A 19,505-nucleotide genomic window follows, 5' to 3' on the forward strand; every position below is an offset into this window, starting at 1 on the left:
TTAGGTCCTCTGGGTAGCTTCGTTTCCAACGCCCCTTCTCTTGGCAGCAGAAACAGGTGGCTTCTCCTAGAGTGACCATGGAAGCATGGTTGGTTGAATTACCAGAAAAATATGCTCCATTACTTTGCCAAATCATTTCTGATTCATCAACAATAAGCATGTAAGTTAGGTCAATGAGGGTCGCGTCAAGAGCCATCATATAATACTCTCTTATGAACTTATCATATGATTTAGGGAGTGAACGAAGAACCCAGTCTACAACCAACTTCTTTGGAAAAGATGCACCCAACATTGTCAACCTATCGATGTATGATTTCATCCATAGGACGTGAGCACACACGGATTTTCCATCTTCATGTTTCATTTCCAACAGGCTTGAGTGATTTTGAACTTTTCAATTCTTCGATCTTGTGGGTTTGGGAGAACAATAGGAGGAGGTGGAGGAAGTGAAACCAAGCTAGTCCACAATGGAGGGATCGATCTTTCACCTTCATTGTGTAATAGACTTTCACTTTGAGCAGGAAAACCTTTTCCATGGGATTCGAGAAGACCATGGTTAGATTCAGACATCTAAAAACAGGAGAAAAATCAAGTTAGTTGAGTAATTGAGTCCTTAATAAATCACCCAAATGAGATATTAAGGCTAGGACCCAACACAATACTCTACAACTTGGGAGAGGGATGCCGTAACCCAAATTGCAGAACATTTGAAGGTAATTGAATGACGATTCACTAATTTTCCACCATGAAAAACGAATAGGAGAGTAGATTTTAAATGTATTGAAAACTCCTAGATCTTTTGAGATTCACTGAACTTTTCAATGGCATGTTTAAATCTCGATATGCCCCTTGATTTGTGACTGGGATGCCGAGGATCACAAAACAGGGTGTGAATAACCATGCAAACTTACATGGTGCCCCCAATGTTACAGTCACCTATTCGATGTGCCGGTTAACCACACACGCTCCACCGAACTATAACAAACATTGAGTCACCCTTTATTACGTTTGCATAAAACCATTTAGTGTGCCAGTTAACCACATACGCTCCAGTTACGTCTTCACAAGGGTACAAAGTGTAATTTCATGGAATTGCATCAATTCACTTTTACCTAAAGTAACTAGGATTGAGAATTTTTTAAAAACATTTAGTTACTTTATAATTCACTATTCTTTTAATGGAAAGGGGTTGCCCTATCCTACCCGTTCGGCTAATGACCCTCCACCAATCAAGGAAGCGGTGGGTTAGAATGGACACCCATTAAACGAAAATTTTATAGGCCATAACCTTATACACCCCTTATAGATCGGCTTCATGAATGAGGCCTAGTAACGGTAAGACTAGCAGTTTAAGTTATACATATATAATATTAGACTTTAAATGTTATATATAGTATAAGGGTGTATTTTACACTTTTAAAATACTAGGTGGTTTAATTTAATAAATTACACTTTTAATTACATATAAACCACATGATTATGGATTTATTAATTCTCTTTTAATTAACTTAATAAAACCATAAATTTGAACTTTTCAAAAACTAGGGTTTTAATCAAATTTAAAATTTCTAAAATTTAAAACCTTTTAATTTTAAATTTTAAATATTAAAACTTTGATTTAATAATTATGTCAAAATTAAACAATTAATTTGAATTATCAAATTTTGAAGGATTATCTATTAAATTAAACAATTAATTTAACCTAATCCTTTAAATCCCCTAAAATTCAAAAATTGGGATAGGATAATTCAAAAGATCTTTAATTATCTATTTAAACAGTTAAGGGATAATTATAAGATATGACATTATCCACATCCCTAAAATTTGGAATCTTATCATGGGGGCAAGGCAAATTTCGAAACCCAAGGGTTAGACAACCCTAATTTCGAAATCTTGGTGGCTAAGGAAAAGGGTTTGGGAAACCCTAATACAATTCGAAAACTAGGGTTTTGAAACCCTAATTTAGAAAATCCAAGCCCTAGAGTTTATTAGCCATAAACCCTAATTTGTCCAATTCATACATTTGTATTGAATCTAATTGAAAAAAAAACCAATGGCTCTGATACCACTGAAGGATTTAATACAAACAATCATATGTGTGCATACAACCCTAGATATGGATCTATGTTTTCACTATTAGTCATACAACATTATGAACACAAAAAGAAAACCTAGCATGCATCTACTATTTTCGAAATTGAAATAGGAGAATAGAATACATACCTTTCGTTGTTATATAGTAATAACAACTAATTCCTTGAGTTCCCTTAGCTCTTGAAAGCAAGTACCACAAGTGTAATACCTCTAATGGCTCACAAACACACTTTGAGTGAGAGGATGAATATGAGAGGGATGAGGAAAGGTACTAAGCTCCAAAATTAGGCCCTAGTAGGGTTTTCCCAAGGGGTGGTCGAATTCTAGTGCCTTAGGGTGCTATTTATACTTGAGGCTAGCTGGGGTTTCACGGTGGAAACCCTAATCCCTTAGCTTAGGGCCTAAGCAAGTCCATGGACTCCTTTCCTTAAGCCCTTGGAAGAAAACTCCTAGATCCTTCTAGGATTTTCGTTCAAGCCTTAATAAAGGTAATCCAATAGCCCAAAGTCTCAACTATCAAATAATTACAAAACAACCCCTGTACTTTTAGTTAATTCATTTAATCCCGAAATTAATTCCTAATTAATTTATGATTAAATACTAATTAATAGTATGATTCCAAATTATTATATTATTAATATAATATATTAAAAAATCATATTTATACCCTAATTTATTATTCTTAACAATAAACCAACCTCTCTCCTCAACAATCATCCTTTCTAGTCACCAATGTGAAGGCAACCCAAAAGGACCATGCTCACAATCGGGTCAAGTACATACCAAAATAGTTATGGACTTAGACACTAATCCAAAAGTTACATGATGAAATCTTGACTTGGGAACCTTTGGAATCGGAGGATTCGACTTAACCCATTAAGATGCTTTGAGCCCAGTACCCACGTGGTGGCCTAGGTTGCCACGACATGGCGACTGGGGAAATGCATATGTTTTGTCGTTTGAGGGAGACTACATGGCCAAGTATGGCCACGACATGGAGAGTCAACTTTGACTGTTGACTTTGACTTACGTTGACTTTTGCTCAAACCTATAGCCTTAGAAGGAAAGTTAAGGGTGTAGTTCGTATGGCTGTATAGGTGGGTGATTGCATATGTATTCGCAATAGTAGGAGCAATAACAGTTGATCATCGTTGGTTAAGTGAGTCTCATCGTTGTACTTGTGGGTCAAAGGCATCAATGCCACCCCCATTGGATTATGTAATAGGATAGTAGTGGTCTTCGTGACACATAGTGATATGCCTGTATGTTCTTGTCTTCTTGTGACTCTTGCTAGTATGACTGCATGCTTAGTTGTAGGGGTGAAATAGAATTATATTGGTTGAAAGATACTGAAGGAGTTGGAAGGGACTCAGAGAGTAGCAAGGGACTTACCGATTCGAAAGGGACTCATTGGCGATGTTATAATAAATATGAGTAGATCTTCAAATTTGAAACAGGTAATTGAATCATAAATAAAGAACACGATGATCAAAGCTACGCTGAATGATTAATAATCTCTGCCTTAGAAGAATTCGATGATGAATTGCTACTGTAAAGGCAGAGTAGGGTTACAAGAGGATCGACCCTAGATACGGTGCATGCATGCACTATTTATAGCTAAACCCTAATCAATAAAGATATCGGGTGGACAAGCCTAACCCATTACATAAAATGGACTATATAAAAGAATTACAATTGACGTAATCCAATGACCCAACAATCTCCACCTTTGTGTCAATTGAGGAAGGAGGCTCTTCACGGTTGTGTTTGTTTTTGTGTCTTGAAGAGCTTGGGCATGATACTAAGAAATGAACTGCGAACTGCAATGTACCATCATGTCATATCAGAATAACACTTCTTTACAACTGCATCATTTGCCTTGCATTTGTAACATCCAGATTTTCAGGGACATTATTGTGTATGTTAATCTTGAGATTTAAGGAGGGACTCGATGAGTTGACGGACCAACTCGCCGAGTCGATTCGAGTTGCTCACGTGGATTTAATGAATGGACTTGACGAGTCAGAGGAGGGACTCGCCGAGTAGGTGTTGGGTAGAGAAACCCTAATTTCCTGGGTTTGGGACCTATTTAAAGGCATTTATAGCCTCATTTGTGGCTACCTTCCCCTAAGAGCAAACCCTAATTTCTTTTGGAGCTACAGAGTGAGAGAGAACCTCATATTGTGATTCTTGGTGCAATTCTATGAAGAAGGATGAAGAGCTTCATGATGGGGAACAAAGGAAGGCAGTGGATCTGTGGTATTGAGTGTTTCAGCTGCCAAGAGAAGGTACAAAGTCCTCATCTTGTTCACTCCTTGTACTAGATCTCATTTTGGGAGTTTTAAGGCTTTGCCTGCATTCTTTTGAATCTATGAGTCGAATGAGACCTGGTTGTGGTTGGAAACCTCAGATCTGGACCTCCTAAGGTCCTTAGAGTCTATATATCTCAGCTTTAGTGGTCCAAATAAGGGTTGATGAACAAAAACCTTCATAAAGAGCATGTATTGGCATTTTGAAGCAATAGCATCGTGTATGAATGTAAAGATCGAAGCTGTATGTAATTATTGAGCCTTGGGATGATAAATCTATAATTTAGAGTGATAGATTTGGTTGAAATCGTCTGAATGAGAAATCAGATCAAAGGGACTTGCCGAGTCCATGTCCTGACTCGACGAGTCGGCGACGTTTTGTCCTGATGGATTGATTGTGGGATAACTCGGCGAGTTGGGGGTCAACTCGACGAGTTGAGATGGACTTTTGAGACTTCGAAGGATACGAAGGGACTTGACGAGTCGTAGGAGTGCACTTGACGAGTTGGGTCAAACTTGGACCATTGACTTGAGTTTGACTTCTGTTGACTGTGGGGTTTGAGTCAACATATGTGATAGAGACCTTGGAGGGGTAAAATGGTCTTTTACCCACTTTAAAGAGTTAGAAAGAGAAAGAACTGCCTTCGATTATCTGAGTTGTGAAAAGAGTATTAATAAGAGAAATCCATCCTTTGTGTTAGGAGGAGGCTAGTTCGAGATCCGAGCACGAGGTTATTTGCTCACCTGCTAGCTTAGGTGAGTCTTCTCACTATACTTTACCTAGAGTGGTAATAAGAATTATGTGATAGAGTATTTTTTATGCTATTTATGTGATGTGATGCACTGCATTATTTCTATGTGATTTATGGTGTGTGTGTGTTCCAGAGTATACAGAGTTATGACCAAAAGGTCCACAGAGTTAGGACTAGAGGGTCCACAGAGTTAGGACCAGAGGGTCCATAGAGTTATAGCCTCGAGTGGCTAATATGTGTTTTATGGGGTATTTTGGGGAACTCACTAAGCATTTATGCTTACAGAGTCTGGTGTTATGTGTTTCAGGTACTAGTGAGGATCGCGGGAAAGCGCCGGCATGATCAGTACACACACGAGGAGTTTTATACATTATGATCTTGGGATGTGTTATTTGGATTGATATGTGAAACGATGAGATTTATAATGTTTATGAATGAAAATATGTTTTTAAAAATGTGAAAAATTGTTTTGAAATTTACGGTGTTACAAGTTAGTATCAGAGCCTTGGTTTGAGGGATTTGGGTGCACCTTTGGGCGTATCTGAACTGAAACTGAGGATTTGAGAGAATTTCAAATAAAATCACAATTTTTTCTCAAAGAGTAAAAGTTTTGAAAAGATCAGAGCAGAGCAGTGTGTACGTTCATTCAGCGCCGAACTGTGATTTCCCTAAATACCCTTACATTATAAGTTACGAGATATGAAATAATGTGTTATGCATCCTAGAGTAGGCTAGGTATTCTTATTAGGACTAGAGTTGCCTGATTTGTGATGCCTTAGCCTAGGAGATTACTGCTGCTATGAGATGGTTCGAGAGTGAGTAGGTAGAAGTGAGGAGCTTATGAGAAGTCCACCGAAGGGTAGCCTATTCTTAGCGAGATGTAGAGTGCTTGTGATCTGGGATCCTAGGAAGGAGGACTTGGAGTGAATGCTGATGCGGTGTGGAAGGTAGTATTGGGCCCGTACTACTAAAAACACCAGGTCAGTGCGCAGTCCAAGTAAGAATCCTTAGGGTACTAAGGAACAAGTAGGCTGAGTTATCGAGTGCGAGTACACTCGAGTGAGTCTCTGATATTTTTATGTTGTATTTTGGAGACATCATGGTTGAGACACGCCACAAACCAGAGACCAGTAACGTGAGTGACGAGGAACTTCGTTAGATGATCCACGACGAGGGGGGCTGCGGCTATCCGCACAGAGATACCGGGGATGTTTGGGTCTATCAAGACCACTTTGATTGAGACGTTTGACGAGAGTTATGCAGCGGTTACTGAGGCTGCGGCTGCTGCTAGACCTCAGGGGGGGTGACTCGATGTTGTTTCGGGAGTTCAGCAGCACGAAGCCACCGAAGTTTAATGGGACACATGATCCGATTGCTGCAATAAGATGAATTTCTGATATCGAGGGATGCTTCTACAACTGTTCATGTCCGGAGCATCTGAAGGTTCGGTTTGCATTGAACTAGTTTCGCTTGGGGGCGAAGGACTGGTGGAAGTTCGTGGCGGCGAACTTCACTCTTGAAGAGATTTCGGAGGTGACCTGGGAGAGGTTCACCACCATGTTCAGAGACGAGTATGTTCTCCCGTTGGAGCGGGAATGATTGGCACAAGAGTTCTTGTCCCTCAAGTAGGGGACGAAGTCCGTGACTGTGATTACACGGATGTTTCACGAGAGGGCGTTATTTTGCCCTGAGCACGTGTCGTCTGAGCAGGCACGCATGAGCTGGTATTTGAGCATTGAGAAGTGATGTCATGATTCGAGTACCATGATAAGTAGCAGATTGAGAAGTGATGCCATGGCTAGAGTCCCATGAGTTGTAGCAGGATGAGAGTTGATGTCATGGATAGAGTGCCATGATTTGAGGTGGATTGAGAAGAGGGAACGTGGTCTGAGTACCATGATTCGTAGAAGATTAAGAGGAGATAACATTGTACAGGTACCATGATGCATAGCAGATCGAGAGGTGACCAGACGGTTTGAGTATCATGACATGTGGCGGTTAGTGTTTCTGGTTTTTACCAGTTATTCCGTGGGGATTGTCTAGTCTGAGATCGAGGTGAATGAGTGTGGGGCCAGAAGGCCATGATGAACAAGTTTTAATGGAGCATCCCTTGAAAGGGGAAATCGAGTGGGCTCCAAGGGATTGTGGGTGATATGCTAGTTGGAGTCGCAAGACTCAGGGATGAGTAGGGATGGTGCATTATGCGAGAATACAGTCTGGGCTGGGCGACCGACCGATAGTGGACATGTCATTTTCTGTGATCTGAGTGGTGCTATATCCGTTTTCTGTGGGAGACATAAGAGGTGTTGAGATTTCGGTTTTCGAGTTTGGGGGTGAGCCCTGTGGGATTGCACGGATGGTGTTCTTCAAACAGAGTATGCGGCAGTAGGTCTGCCGCAAGGTAAAGATATAGCTTGAACAGGTCGTCAGTGGGGACTGAGATGGTCAAGGAGCAGGAGACACCCTAATTGAGTATAGTAGGGCATGTGTTAGCTGCAACGTCGGACGATCAAGAGGAGTATATCAGGGCGGTGGCCCTTATTGTCTTTGATGGGTATTAAGAGTGGAAATATGGTTTCCGCTCTTATGTTAAGTGACGTGATGGAACATTGGTTGAGGAGTCGATGATAAGGAGTATGGTAGATCATTACTTCCAGACTAAGAGTCAGGGTTTATACTGGACAGTTGAGAGGTCCGATGATGGAATGGTGTGTGATTCTGCACGACTAAAGGCGGTCATGGTAGGATGTTGTGAGGATTTCATCTGAGTTTTGGGGCAATTGGAGTTGCTTGATCTCTGTCAAGAGATCATCGAGTGTTGCGTAACACCCCCTAAGAGTAGGCGCGATGTTACTTGTGGAAACAGTTTGTGGAATAGATTGTTGGCAAACCAATTGGTGATGGTTCGGACCCTGAGTGGGGGAGGACTGGGTACTTTTGAGGAGATCCGAGATTTGTTCAAGAGTGGTTAGAGAACTAGATAGAGAGGCCTACGGTGCGGATTCTTGAGACCAGGGTTATTAGCGGTCAAGGAGCGGTGCAGAGTGAGATAATGCATGTGGTGCGTTTTTGAGAAAGGAGGAGTGTCTCCACGGTAAGTGGCCGCTGTTCGGAGACCTTGTGGTGGTTAGGAATCCTTCAAGGTTAAAATGGTGAATTCGAGGTGGTTGGCTTGTGAGGTTAGTTCAGTGGTTGAAAATTGCTGGTTTAGAGTATGTGCTATTATATGCAGTATGGGAAGGGAAGAAGTTGATTGGGCAACCAACTTCAGGGTCGTTAGGAGTATTCTTGCATGAGTTTTTGGCAATGGAGGAGGAAGTTTCTGATTGTCATCTTCGTGTTCTGAGTCGTTGGCAATTTCTCCGTGTTTTAATTTGGGAGATGGAGTATTCCGGGGTTACAAGTGGCACGAGAGAAAGACCGGTTGTGAGATTCCGAGGAAGCAATGCAGTATTTGAGTATGATGCCATGAGTATGATATCAGTGATAGAGTCTAGACACTGCGAGGCGTTGAGATGTTATTCCGGGGTATCCGAGTTTAATGTCCTAAATCTCGGGTTATTTTGAGTTTTGAGTTTGAGATGACTAGTGGTGTATCAAGTGTCTGTGGTTCCGGTGGGGGCCCTTCGGGTAATTAACATCAAATGGATTTATTTGAGAATGTGAATTGCAGTGAGAAAAAGAGGTTTTGTCATGATAGTGGTCGTCCGAAGCAGTGAGGCAAAGCCTGGATAGGTGTGTGTGTATCTATCTATGCTGGGCCACAAAGCATGAGTTAATGATCACAGTGTGATGTCAACCTGAGGGTGAGATTGTGAAGTGGTAAATGTAAGTGCGGTAAGACTGCAGGGAGCTGCAGTTTCAATGAGTCAGTGAGAGGTTGTGGTGATTCTATGGGGAGCCGTAGTACTCATATTCAGTGAGAGGTTGTGGTGATGCTACGGGGAGCCGTAGTACTCACTATTCAGTAAGAGATTGTGGTGATGCTACGGGGAGCCGTAGTACTCACTATTCAGTGAGAGGTTGTGGTGATGCTACGGGGAGCTGTAGTACTCACTATTCAGTGGGAGGTCGTTGTGATACAGCGGGGAGCCGTAGTACCCTCTAGTCAGCGAGAGAATGTTGTGATGAAGTGTTCTATTATCAGAGCTTGGTGCATAAGAGTTTTAGGCTTGGGTAGCCCTAATATTTGAGTTTTGGAAGCCTGGGGGCGAACCAGGGGTGAGACTGGGGTCTCCATGTTTGTCGGAAGTCGTTATATTCTAAATTGAGTAGTGATATTTGTGGCCAAAGGTAAGTGGATCAGTGAGGTTCGCACTGGTTACAGGTCATGAGTCATGAGTTGAGTGGTTCATTGGGGAGAGTGGTTCCAGCTCTAGGTCAGATCAAACTCTCAAGTTTGAGTTTGGCTCCGGTAGTGCGTTGAGTAGGTAGAATGAGATTCCGGATTTAGAGCTGAATTTCATTTGGATGGGGGTATTGCTTCTATCTGGTGCCTTAGACCTGAGTAGATAAACCGCGAAACACATGGAACTAATGAGTAGTAGACGACAGAGGTCGAGGGTGAAGCAAATTCTGTATTCGCTTGAGGAAAAGCAAACTTCGTGACTTGAGTGTCACACTGGGTCGAGATAGCTAGAGTGGGAAGGAAGTCAGTGCAACATGTTGAGGTGTGCAATGGGTAACCCTTGGAGGTTCAACTGCTAGGTCGGGAGATGACCTGGTGCTCAGTGTTGAAAGGGATTTGGAGAAGGGAGTTGGGGTTTGATTACAGTTCAGTGGATGAGTCCCTGGTGTGATGTAATCCTTCCATTCCTTGGTATATGACCTGGATTGTTATTCATGTCTGGGACGAGTGAGCGGTAGCCAGTTTTGGGCATGGACTTGTTTTATCGGTCCCCACTAGAGAATCAGAGGGGCAGTGAGCTGTAGGGTTCTGTTATTCAAGGAGCCAATAACATGGTGACATATGAAGACGACGGTCTGGCTGGGTGTCTGGCTACTAGAGTTCTAGATTCTTGAGAGTCAGAAGGGGTAGCATAGTGGCAAATGGGTATGTCTACGTTACAAGGAGGAGTTCCTGTTTGGATTTAGGTGTCCAAAAAGGAACAGAGTTGTGTGGTATGAGACCCCCTTTCGATGAAGCTGTTTAGTTATTGGATTGGATCTATATGTTGTGAAGGAGCGATTTCGAGGGTGAAATCTAATTCAAGTGGGGGAGAATTGTAACATCCGGATTTTCAGGGACATTATTGTGTATGTTAATCTGAAGATTTAAGGAGGGACTCGACGAGTTGATGGACCAACTCGCCGAATCGAGTCGAGTTGCTCACGTGGATTTAATAAATGGACTCGACGAGTCAGAGGAGGGACTCGCCGAGTAGGTGCTGGGTAGAGAAACCCTAATTTCCTGGGTTTAGGACCTATTTAAAGGCATTTATAGCCTCATTTGCGGCTACCTTACCCTGAGAGCAAACCAATTTCTTTTGGAGCTAAAGAGTGAGAGAGAAGCTCATATTGTTATTCTTGGTGCAATTCTATGAAGAAGGATGAAGAGCTTCATGATGGGGAACAAAGGAAGGCAGTGGATCTGTGGTATTGAGTGTTTCAGCTGCTAAGAGAAGATACAAAGTCCTCATCTTGTTCATTCCTTGTACTAGATCTCATTTTGGGAGTTTTAGGGCTTTGCCTGCATTCTTTTGAATCTATGAGTCGAATGAGACCTGGTTGTGGTTGGAAACCTCAGATCTAGACCTCCTAAGGTCCTTAGAGTCTAGATGTCTCAGCTTTAGTGGTCCAAATGAGGATTGATGAGCAAAAACCTTCATAAAGAGCATGTATTGGCATTTTGAAGCAATAACATCATGTATGAATGTAAAGATCGAAGCTTTACGTAATTATTGTGCCTTGGGATGATAGATCTATAGTTTAGAGTGATAGATCTGGTTGAAATCGTCTGAATGAGAAATCAGATTATCTGAGTCGTGAAAGGAGTATTAATAAGAGAAATTCATCCTTTGTGTTAGGAGGAGGCTAGTTCGAGATCCGAGCGCGAGGTTATTTGCTCACCTGCTAGCTGAGGTGAGTCTTCTCACTATACTTTACCTAGAGTGGTAATTAGTGTTATGTGATAGAGTATTTTTATGCTATTTATGTGATGTGATGCACTGCATTATTTCTATGTGATTTATGGTGTGTGTGTCTTCCAAAGTATACAGAGTTATGACCGAAAGGTCCACAGAGTTAGGACCAGAGGGTCCACCGAGTTAGGACCAGAGGGTCCATAGAGTTATAGCCTCGAGTGGCTAATATGTGTTTTATGGGGTATTTTGGGGAACTCACCAAGCATTTATGCTTACAGAGTCTGGTTTATGTGTTTCAGGTACCAGTGAGGATCGCGGGAAGGCGCCGACATGATCGGTACACACACGAGGAGTTTTATACATTATGATCTTGGGATGTTTTATTTGGATTGATATGTGAAACAATGAGATTTTATAATGTTTATGAATGAAAATATGTTTTTAAAAATGTGAAAAATTGTTTTGAAATTTACGGTGTTACAACATTACTCTGTGATCTCCAAAAGATAGTTCAAGCAGGAAGTGGAGAATATGTTTTTATCAGAAAAAGCAAATAGAAATTTCTGGACATCGACTCTTTCTTTTGATCCTCGTTGAAACATCATGATCCAGTTGTCCTTTTCAATCTTCCCCATCTTCATCTTCTCGATGTCATTCGCAGAAGCTTCAAGAAGGACTGTTGGTTTCTTCCGCAACACAGAGGCATTTTCAACATCCATCTTCACTACTTCATGGATGTACGAAACAAACATCCTCTTGATATGAGAAACAATTGGTTCATACTTCTTTTCTTCCTTCATCAAGAGGTGTAACAGCATAGTCCAATCGTTGGAATTTAAACATGACGGGTCTGCAAGTGAGAACTCAAACACTAAATTATTCGACCCTCAAGTTGTCTTAAACTTGACAGTGACAAAGCTGTCAGTTTGAATAGGTCCAATGACCTTTACGGTTGTTATTTTCATTATGCTCCAAGTGAGGTGTTAGGGCTTGCCATGCTTCAGATAAAACTTAATGAGTAAATTGTTAACACCTTCATTGATTCTGAAGCATTCGCAATCACATCAAAGGTACGAAACAAAAAGCTTTTGGGTAACTGGAAAATCAAGTTGTGAATGCAATGTGTTCTCTAGATCGAACGAGGTGAGCGTCTCTAACTAGTGAATGCTTGGGTTGTCAACTGCTTCGGTTAGAATTATCTCCATAGACCAAGGAGTAAATAACGTCTTCTTAGCTTCCAGAGTGATTTGAGCATCACAAAGCGCTTTCTATTTTTTTCAGCTTCTCTAACAATGTGATTGTGTTCATCAATCTCAGCTTCACGAGCCTTCCTTCGTTTCAACTCATGCTCATCAATTTTATCTTCTTCACTGTCATTGATAATCTTTTCTTTACCTTTCGAACCCGAAGCTACATTATCCTTCGGTTCGACATTTGAATTTGGCTTTTGAACATTAGATTTTTTAGTAGTAACGGTTGGTTTCTGGGTTTCTTTTGTAGATGGCTTCTTAGTGTATCTCCCTTGTTTCAGAAGTGTGCCAAACTTCGAAACACCCTCAAGCCTGTTTAGCATTGCGAACACAGGCCTAAGTTTATCAGTCAGATGCTTCCTTACAGATATCGTGATTAGAGAATGACGAGTTTCAACATAATTGTTAAAGTAAGCATTCACATAAGCTATGCAACTCTTCATCGTAGCTTTTTCAGACAAGAGATCGTTAATTCTCTTATTAGCATGAGTGAAATTTATAAATAAAACTTTCACCTTTTCCATTTTGACGGTGAGCTCATCCATTATTTTGGTCTCAATAGCCAAATCTTCATGAAGCTTGTCTATTTTCGAAGAGATGGAGGTGTGAAACTTTGTATTGTCAGATTGAATGCCAATGCGAACTTTCTGAAGAGCATCCTTCTCAGTCCGAAGGTTAGTTCTAAGACTAGTTATTATTGGATTCGCCTTTGCGGTGTTTGTTTCAAAGGAAGGCTAGAAAGTACTCATAAAAGATTGAGCATCAGAAATTAGTTTATCAACTTTTTTGGTTGTTTCCTTGCAAACATATGCAGTTTCAGCAACAACCTTGTTTGTTTTGCCAAGATTTGCAGTGTGCTCTTTGGTTAGGGTTTCAAGAAATTCCTTGATAGTTTCCTCAGAATAGTCACTGCGAGAGGATGCTTTGGTAGACTGAAGCAAGGTGTCTAACTTCTCATTGATGGACTTTAGTTTCCCTTTGATAACTGGAGCATCATCATCACTGTCTTCTCGAACTGTGAAAGGATCATAAGTAAAAGCTTAAAAATCATCATGACCCCCGAAAACAGTATCTGGATCATCTTGTCGGAGAGGTGAGATAGGAGTAGAACCTTGACCAAGAGTGAAACCGGAAACACCTGCCCCCGTATCAGATACGTTGACAGAAACTGGAGGTTCAATAGTGGTTATGGTTGTTGTTGTTGTAGAATCAGTGAACAAAAGAGTGGATTATACGAGAGTTGCTTGGGGTTGCGAGATACCCATAGTTAGACATGGTGCAATAGTGATGGGAGTGGTAGTAGTAATTGTAGAGTGAGGAGGTGCGAAACCCTAAAGAAATCATCTGTAATTGGAAGAGGTGTAGGCATGTGAAAAGTGACCATAGGGTTCATAGGTATTGGCTCCGAAACGTGGGGCTGCGAAGTTGCAGTGGTGTCATCTGTCACACCCCAAAACCGAGAACGGCGGAAACGTTCTGGGGAGGAGGACGTCATGTAAAGTATCACAACACAGTATAACAGTAAACAAGCAAACAACATCATCCATTGCATTAAATATATAATTTTAATACAAGCGTGTTCCGTACAATTATAGACACAAAAAATGTAAATCAAAATAATAAGATGAGTCTTGCATGCACTCCATCTTCTCAAAAGCTGGCCTCGGTACCTGTCTACTGATGACCTGAGAATACAAGTTATTTTGAAAGAGTTTATCAGCATTAAGCTGGTGAATTCATAAGTATTTTAGTGTCGGTATTTGTATCAAAACGTTTGAACGTGGCTTAAAGTATGAGTTTTGTAAACATTGGTGATAAATGTATGTGAATGTTTTTAAGTGTTTGTAAAAGTTTGAATCTCTTAGAAAAACCTATATTTTCTATTAATAGCAGCCTTCTACCAAGGCGTAACTGATTCGTAAGTTCGTTTATTGTAAAAGTGTGTAATTTTCCCAAGTGTAACTATCATTGTCAAAATATAGTTTGTACATTAATGTTTAAGTGAAATGATCACTAAATATATTTAAAGGGTAAATTAATGTAGTACCGTAGTGTTGTATTATAGGAACTACTGATGTACTAACTACCTTAAACCGGATTTATATCAAGGTATTATGTGATTAATTGTACCATACTATCGACTAAGTAACACGACAAATGTAGGTCGTAAAAAGGTATGACGTTTGGCACCCACAGACCTGCAAGTCCGGCTGTAGCTAGCAGCAAGGTGTAGGATAGTCAATCCAATATAGATCTATACGCAAACTCACGCTCTCCCTCCAAGAGACTCTGGCTATAACTCGGGCCAGGACATTTAAGGCATGCTCCGATACAGTGGATCACAATTTTGTTAACGTATTCATGTATATGTAATGTATTGTTACTCGTTCTATTATCGTTGTATATGTTCTCTTTCTAGTATAGTTGTATATGTTCTTCTTATAGTATAGTTGTATATGTTCTTCTTCTAGTATTGTTGTATATGTTCTCATAGTAATAAGTACTGACTCATGAATGAACTGACTCAATGAACATCTCATTGATCTAGCAAGTGTATAAGTATTATCCCGTGCTACCCATATGGTAACACACTAATGATGTAACTGGTACGCATGAATATGGAAGAACTTTTATGTCTATATATGTACGCATGATATATAATTAATATTGAGATGACCCTCGGACGACTACCCGATACCCCACGAGACCACATCTCAAGCGTGAAAAGGAAATAGGGCGGACGGCCTTCCTAAGCCTTTTAAACATTGCTTATATAATTATACATATATGGGCATGCAATTATAATAAGTATAAAAGAGTTTAAATAAAAGTATTTGATAAGTAAAAGAGTTTGTAAATCAGTTTGAAGTAAAACAGTTTGAACAGTAATAAAATCATTGGTTTTGTAGTTATTAATCACATGTGATTGATGTAAATAACTATAAGTATTCAACTTGTATTCCCCCCCCCCATAAAAGCATTTAAAACATTTAAAAGTTTTTCAAAGGTTAGTTAAAGGGGTATGAACTCACTTGTAGTGAGTGGATTTGATTGAAGTGTCGGATGCGGTGCTAGGTGACAAATGAAGATTTGTACACACACTCGAGCCTAGTTATCATATATTAACATATATATATATATATATATATATATATATATATATATATATATATATATATATATATAACTAATTAGCCAAATTATAACTAATAAAATTAAGTTGGGACACCCTAGAACATGAAAACACTTTGTTTCAAGTGTTAAATATCACAAGGATTGCATCCAAGTGTTTGTAGGGCAAGGCTAGATTGTTTGGAGTTCAAGGGTAAACTCCCTTGGAGTTTATGGTTTTGATGGTCATAACCCAAGGAGTTTACGGCAGTAAACTCTAGGGTTTACGGTCGTAAACTCTAATCCTTGTAACCATGTGTTGTTTTGAGGTTCCATAAGTCTTTTGAAGCACTTATACTTGGTGGTTTGGCCTTGGAAGGGACTAGGGCAACAAAAACACTCCTTGGAGGAGTTTACGGCCTCATGGCCATTTCCCTTTGGGTTTACTACCATAAAACCTTATGGAAAAGGGTATTGCCTTGGTTTCAAGTCCTTAACAAAACAAGGTAATTGTCTAGGTTGGTTTTTAGGGCTAAGGAAGGAAAAAGGACTCAAATAAACACATATTAGGGTGTTTACGGTTTTGGGAGCTCCCCAAACCGTAAACACTTAAAAGTGTTGGATTTTGACGTTTTTCCAAGGCTTAAACACATAAGGGAAAGTTTAAACATGTCAAGGAAAGCTTAAACATCAAACTAGGGCTTAGATAAGGACTTAGGCACACTTTGGTGCCATTCTTGGTGTTTACGGCCCAAGAACATTCTTGGACCGTGAACACCTCCAACCTTGTGTTCTTGGCATATTTTCTTGATGTTTAAATGTAATACTAGCTTAATAAGACTTAAGGATGGAAGTACTTACTATTAAGAAGCTTGATTTGAGCTAAAAATTCCGAGAACACTTAGTGTGTGTTCTTGGTGTTTTGGAAAATCTAGACAAAATACATAAATGAATGGATGAATAGATGCACAAACACTAGATTATGTGTTTTACTAACTTGAAATTGTTAGAACACTTACAAGTTTGAAGATCTAGGACAAGTTTTTGGATGATACTTGAAAGGATATTTTGGAGTTTACTCTTTTGAGATTTGGGGAGTAAACACATAAGTGACTAGTTGGTGAGTAAACTCATGCATAGGCATGAGTTCACGGTTTTTGGGTGATTTTTCAACCCGAACATAAAAGTTTGGCCGCAAACTTCAAAGACACGAGGTGTTTGCGGTTTTTAAAATTCAAAACCCGAGACAGCATTTTCTTTCACCCGTTCGCTTAAAAAATAATATTAAAATAATCAAACGAACTTTAAATTTCTTAAAAATAAGAAATAATGACATTAACTTATGATAAGAAGTGGTTGACTTTTAGGGTTTGACCAAATGGAAATTTCGGGTTGTCACATCATCTTGTTCATGCTGGACTTGCTCTTCGATGTGAATATCAAAGATAGTGTTGGATTATGCACCCTCCTCATCACTTGGGGTGGGAGTTCGTGGCTTGCGAGCGACTCACTTCACTTTCTTCTTTGGAGTCTGGACAGATTCAGATGGACCATCCTTCCCCTTTCGTTTACCCCCTTCTTTAGCTTATCAGCCTCATCAAGAACCTTTCGTATTGCATCATTCATTGGTCGTAGACCAGAAGGTAGTATACTGCGATAATCTTGAAGAACTTCACTGGCAGCTGGGACGTTGTGAAGCATCGATTCCGAGATTGATCCAATGAAGGTGAATCTGAAAGTGTCTGGAAGAATGATGTTTATGGTGTGGAAAACCTGAATGTTAGCCATAATCGATCCCTCTATCACCGGAATGCTTAGGCGATCGATAGCTCTGTATACAACGAGTGTCCAAAAGCATGCATAGGAGATCTCGTTGTGCCTAGTTGTAGAAAGCGTACTCTAAACGAGTGGAGCCCAAAGCATCGACCTGTAGTTGAGATTAACGCCTGAGTAAACACCATACATTATGGTCATGAATAACTTGCTAGCACAGTCTGAGCCTGTTACCCTCTCTGAAAAGCTTTTGAAAATCAGGGTGAACAGAGCATTCTAAACAAGTGGAAGATTAGGTTTCTTGAATTTGGAGACAATGGGCAGATACCCCCTATAGCCCATTTGATAGAACATCTCCAAGATAACAGAGTTGGAGATGGAATCTGGATTAATTAGGTCACGACCTTGAGGAAGCCCCATTAGGGTATAGAACTGGACTTAGTGATGTGGGTTTTCTTGTTGTCGACTTCAAAATTGATCATCTCATCCCCTTGGATAGATGAACCAAGGGTATATTCTCAGTTTTCGTCATGGCGATTACCAGTGGTGAATAATGCATGGACTCAATTAGAGGTTGAAGAAAGGCGTCGTACTTGGTAGGATCAAGGTCCAGGATTAGATTCTGGTTGGCCTTGATGTTGAGCAGAGTTGAATGTGCCATTTGTTCAACGACATAAGGTGTTTTAGAAGAGGCTGCCAATGTTGCTTAGTGAAGAAGATGATGAACAGTAGAGAGATAAATCGCTAGAAAAATTTCAATTGCTTTGAAAGTGGTAATGAATAATGAATCGTAGAAATCCTTATACACGATATGATTAGAGAGAGAAAAATCGATGAATGATAATCCTAAATTACTAAAAAGGAGCCTTAAAAGGCGTGACTGACACTTGTGATGTAAGGCGGCATAACTGATAGCGTGATGTCAGGGCCGTTTGAATTTTTCACACGCCTAAATCTTGTCCACGAATTCCTCCGTTTTAGTTGCCGACTTTCGCAGTTTCATACTTTCGCAATTGATTACCATTTACTGTCCTCTGAACCTGAAAGTACCATTAGGACAACGAACCAAAGTTTTGAAAATCATAACGATCTTCGCGCAAGAGTGTGCCAAAGATAAAGAAATAAACAAATTTTCTAAGGGATTCTATTGATGTCATTAAAGACATAAGGCATATCGATCCCGGGCTACGATCTCTTCCTTCACAGTCAAGAGAGACTTTAAAGTGCTTGTGTGGTGTCCCGTTGAATTACGATCATCTTTTTGTAGAGAAACAATGAAAGGCTTCCTTTAATAAGGCGAAAGGGGTGGCTTCTTCTTCAACTAAGTCCGAAACTCAAATTAAGTCCAAACGTTCGTATGAAGTACTTGTCTGACCAGTGTAGCCATAAGAACAAGTATGCTTTGGAATTATTTTTTGTGGCTAGATAAGTGTAGAAATCTCAAGAAAAAAAAAACAAAAACTGGATCTATTGGGAAGAAACGTCTTAGGACAAGTGCATTTCATTAAGATCGCACAAAAATAAAAAGAGATTTCAGGGTACAAGCTACGAAGGTGGACATTCGTTAATTCCTTGGTGAAAAATCTAGAACATGTTCATTGTTCATCGTCAATTCTTAAATATGTGTTGGATTTTGGGTTTCACTCAATTCGTGGTTGTAACGAATTTAAGATCATAAACACAAATGTTGTGTAACCATAAACCTCAGTAGTAATATCTGAGAGTCTCAAGGGTTACGTTCATGAATGCGAAAGAGATGCATAAGTAATGGGAGGTGGTTCCAAAGAAAAATGTACCTCTACTATGCAAAAGTGACCAAGCAGTCAACTCTTAACTCAATATGAGAAGAGTAAGTTAGCTCATGACTTATGTGAATGAACAACCTAATTTGGAAGAAAATATTGGTGTTATTGATTCATTAAGGCTTCAACATAGAGTATTAGAGACTTCAGACTACATGCAACATCATGCTTTTAGGGACACATAACTAGTGCATAGATTCGAAATATTTACCTGCCCCATCATTGATAATTGAGACCATCATGGTATGCATCTTCAATTTTACTCAATTATCCAATCTTTTTGGTATTTTTGAATATTTTATTAAAAATAATAAGAATTGAAGATAAAGAA

Source organism: Lactuca serriola, chromosome 2 (genome assembly GCF_051521515.1).
Source record: "Lactuca serriola cultivar US96UC23 chromosome 2, Lser_US96UC23_V15, whole genome shotgun sequence".
Taxonomy (NCBI): domain Eukaryota; kingdom Viridiplantae; phylum Streptophyta; class Magnoliopsida; order Asterales; family Asteraceae; genus Lactuca; species Lactuca serriola.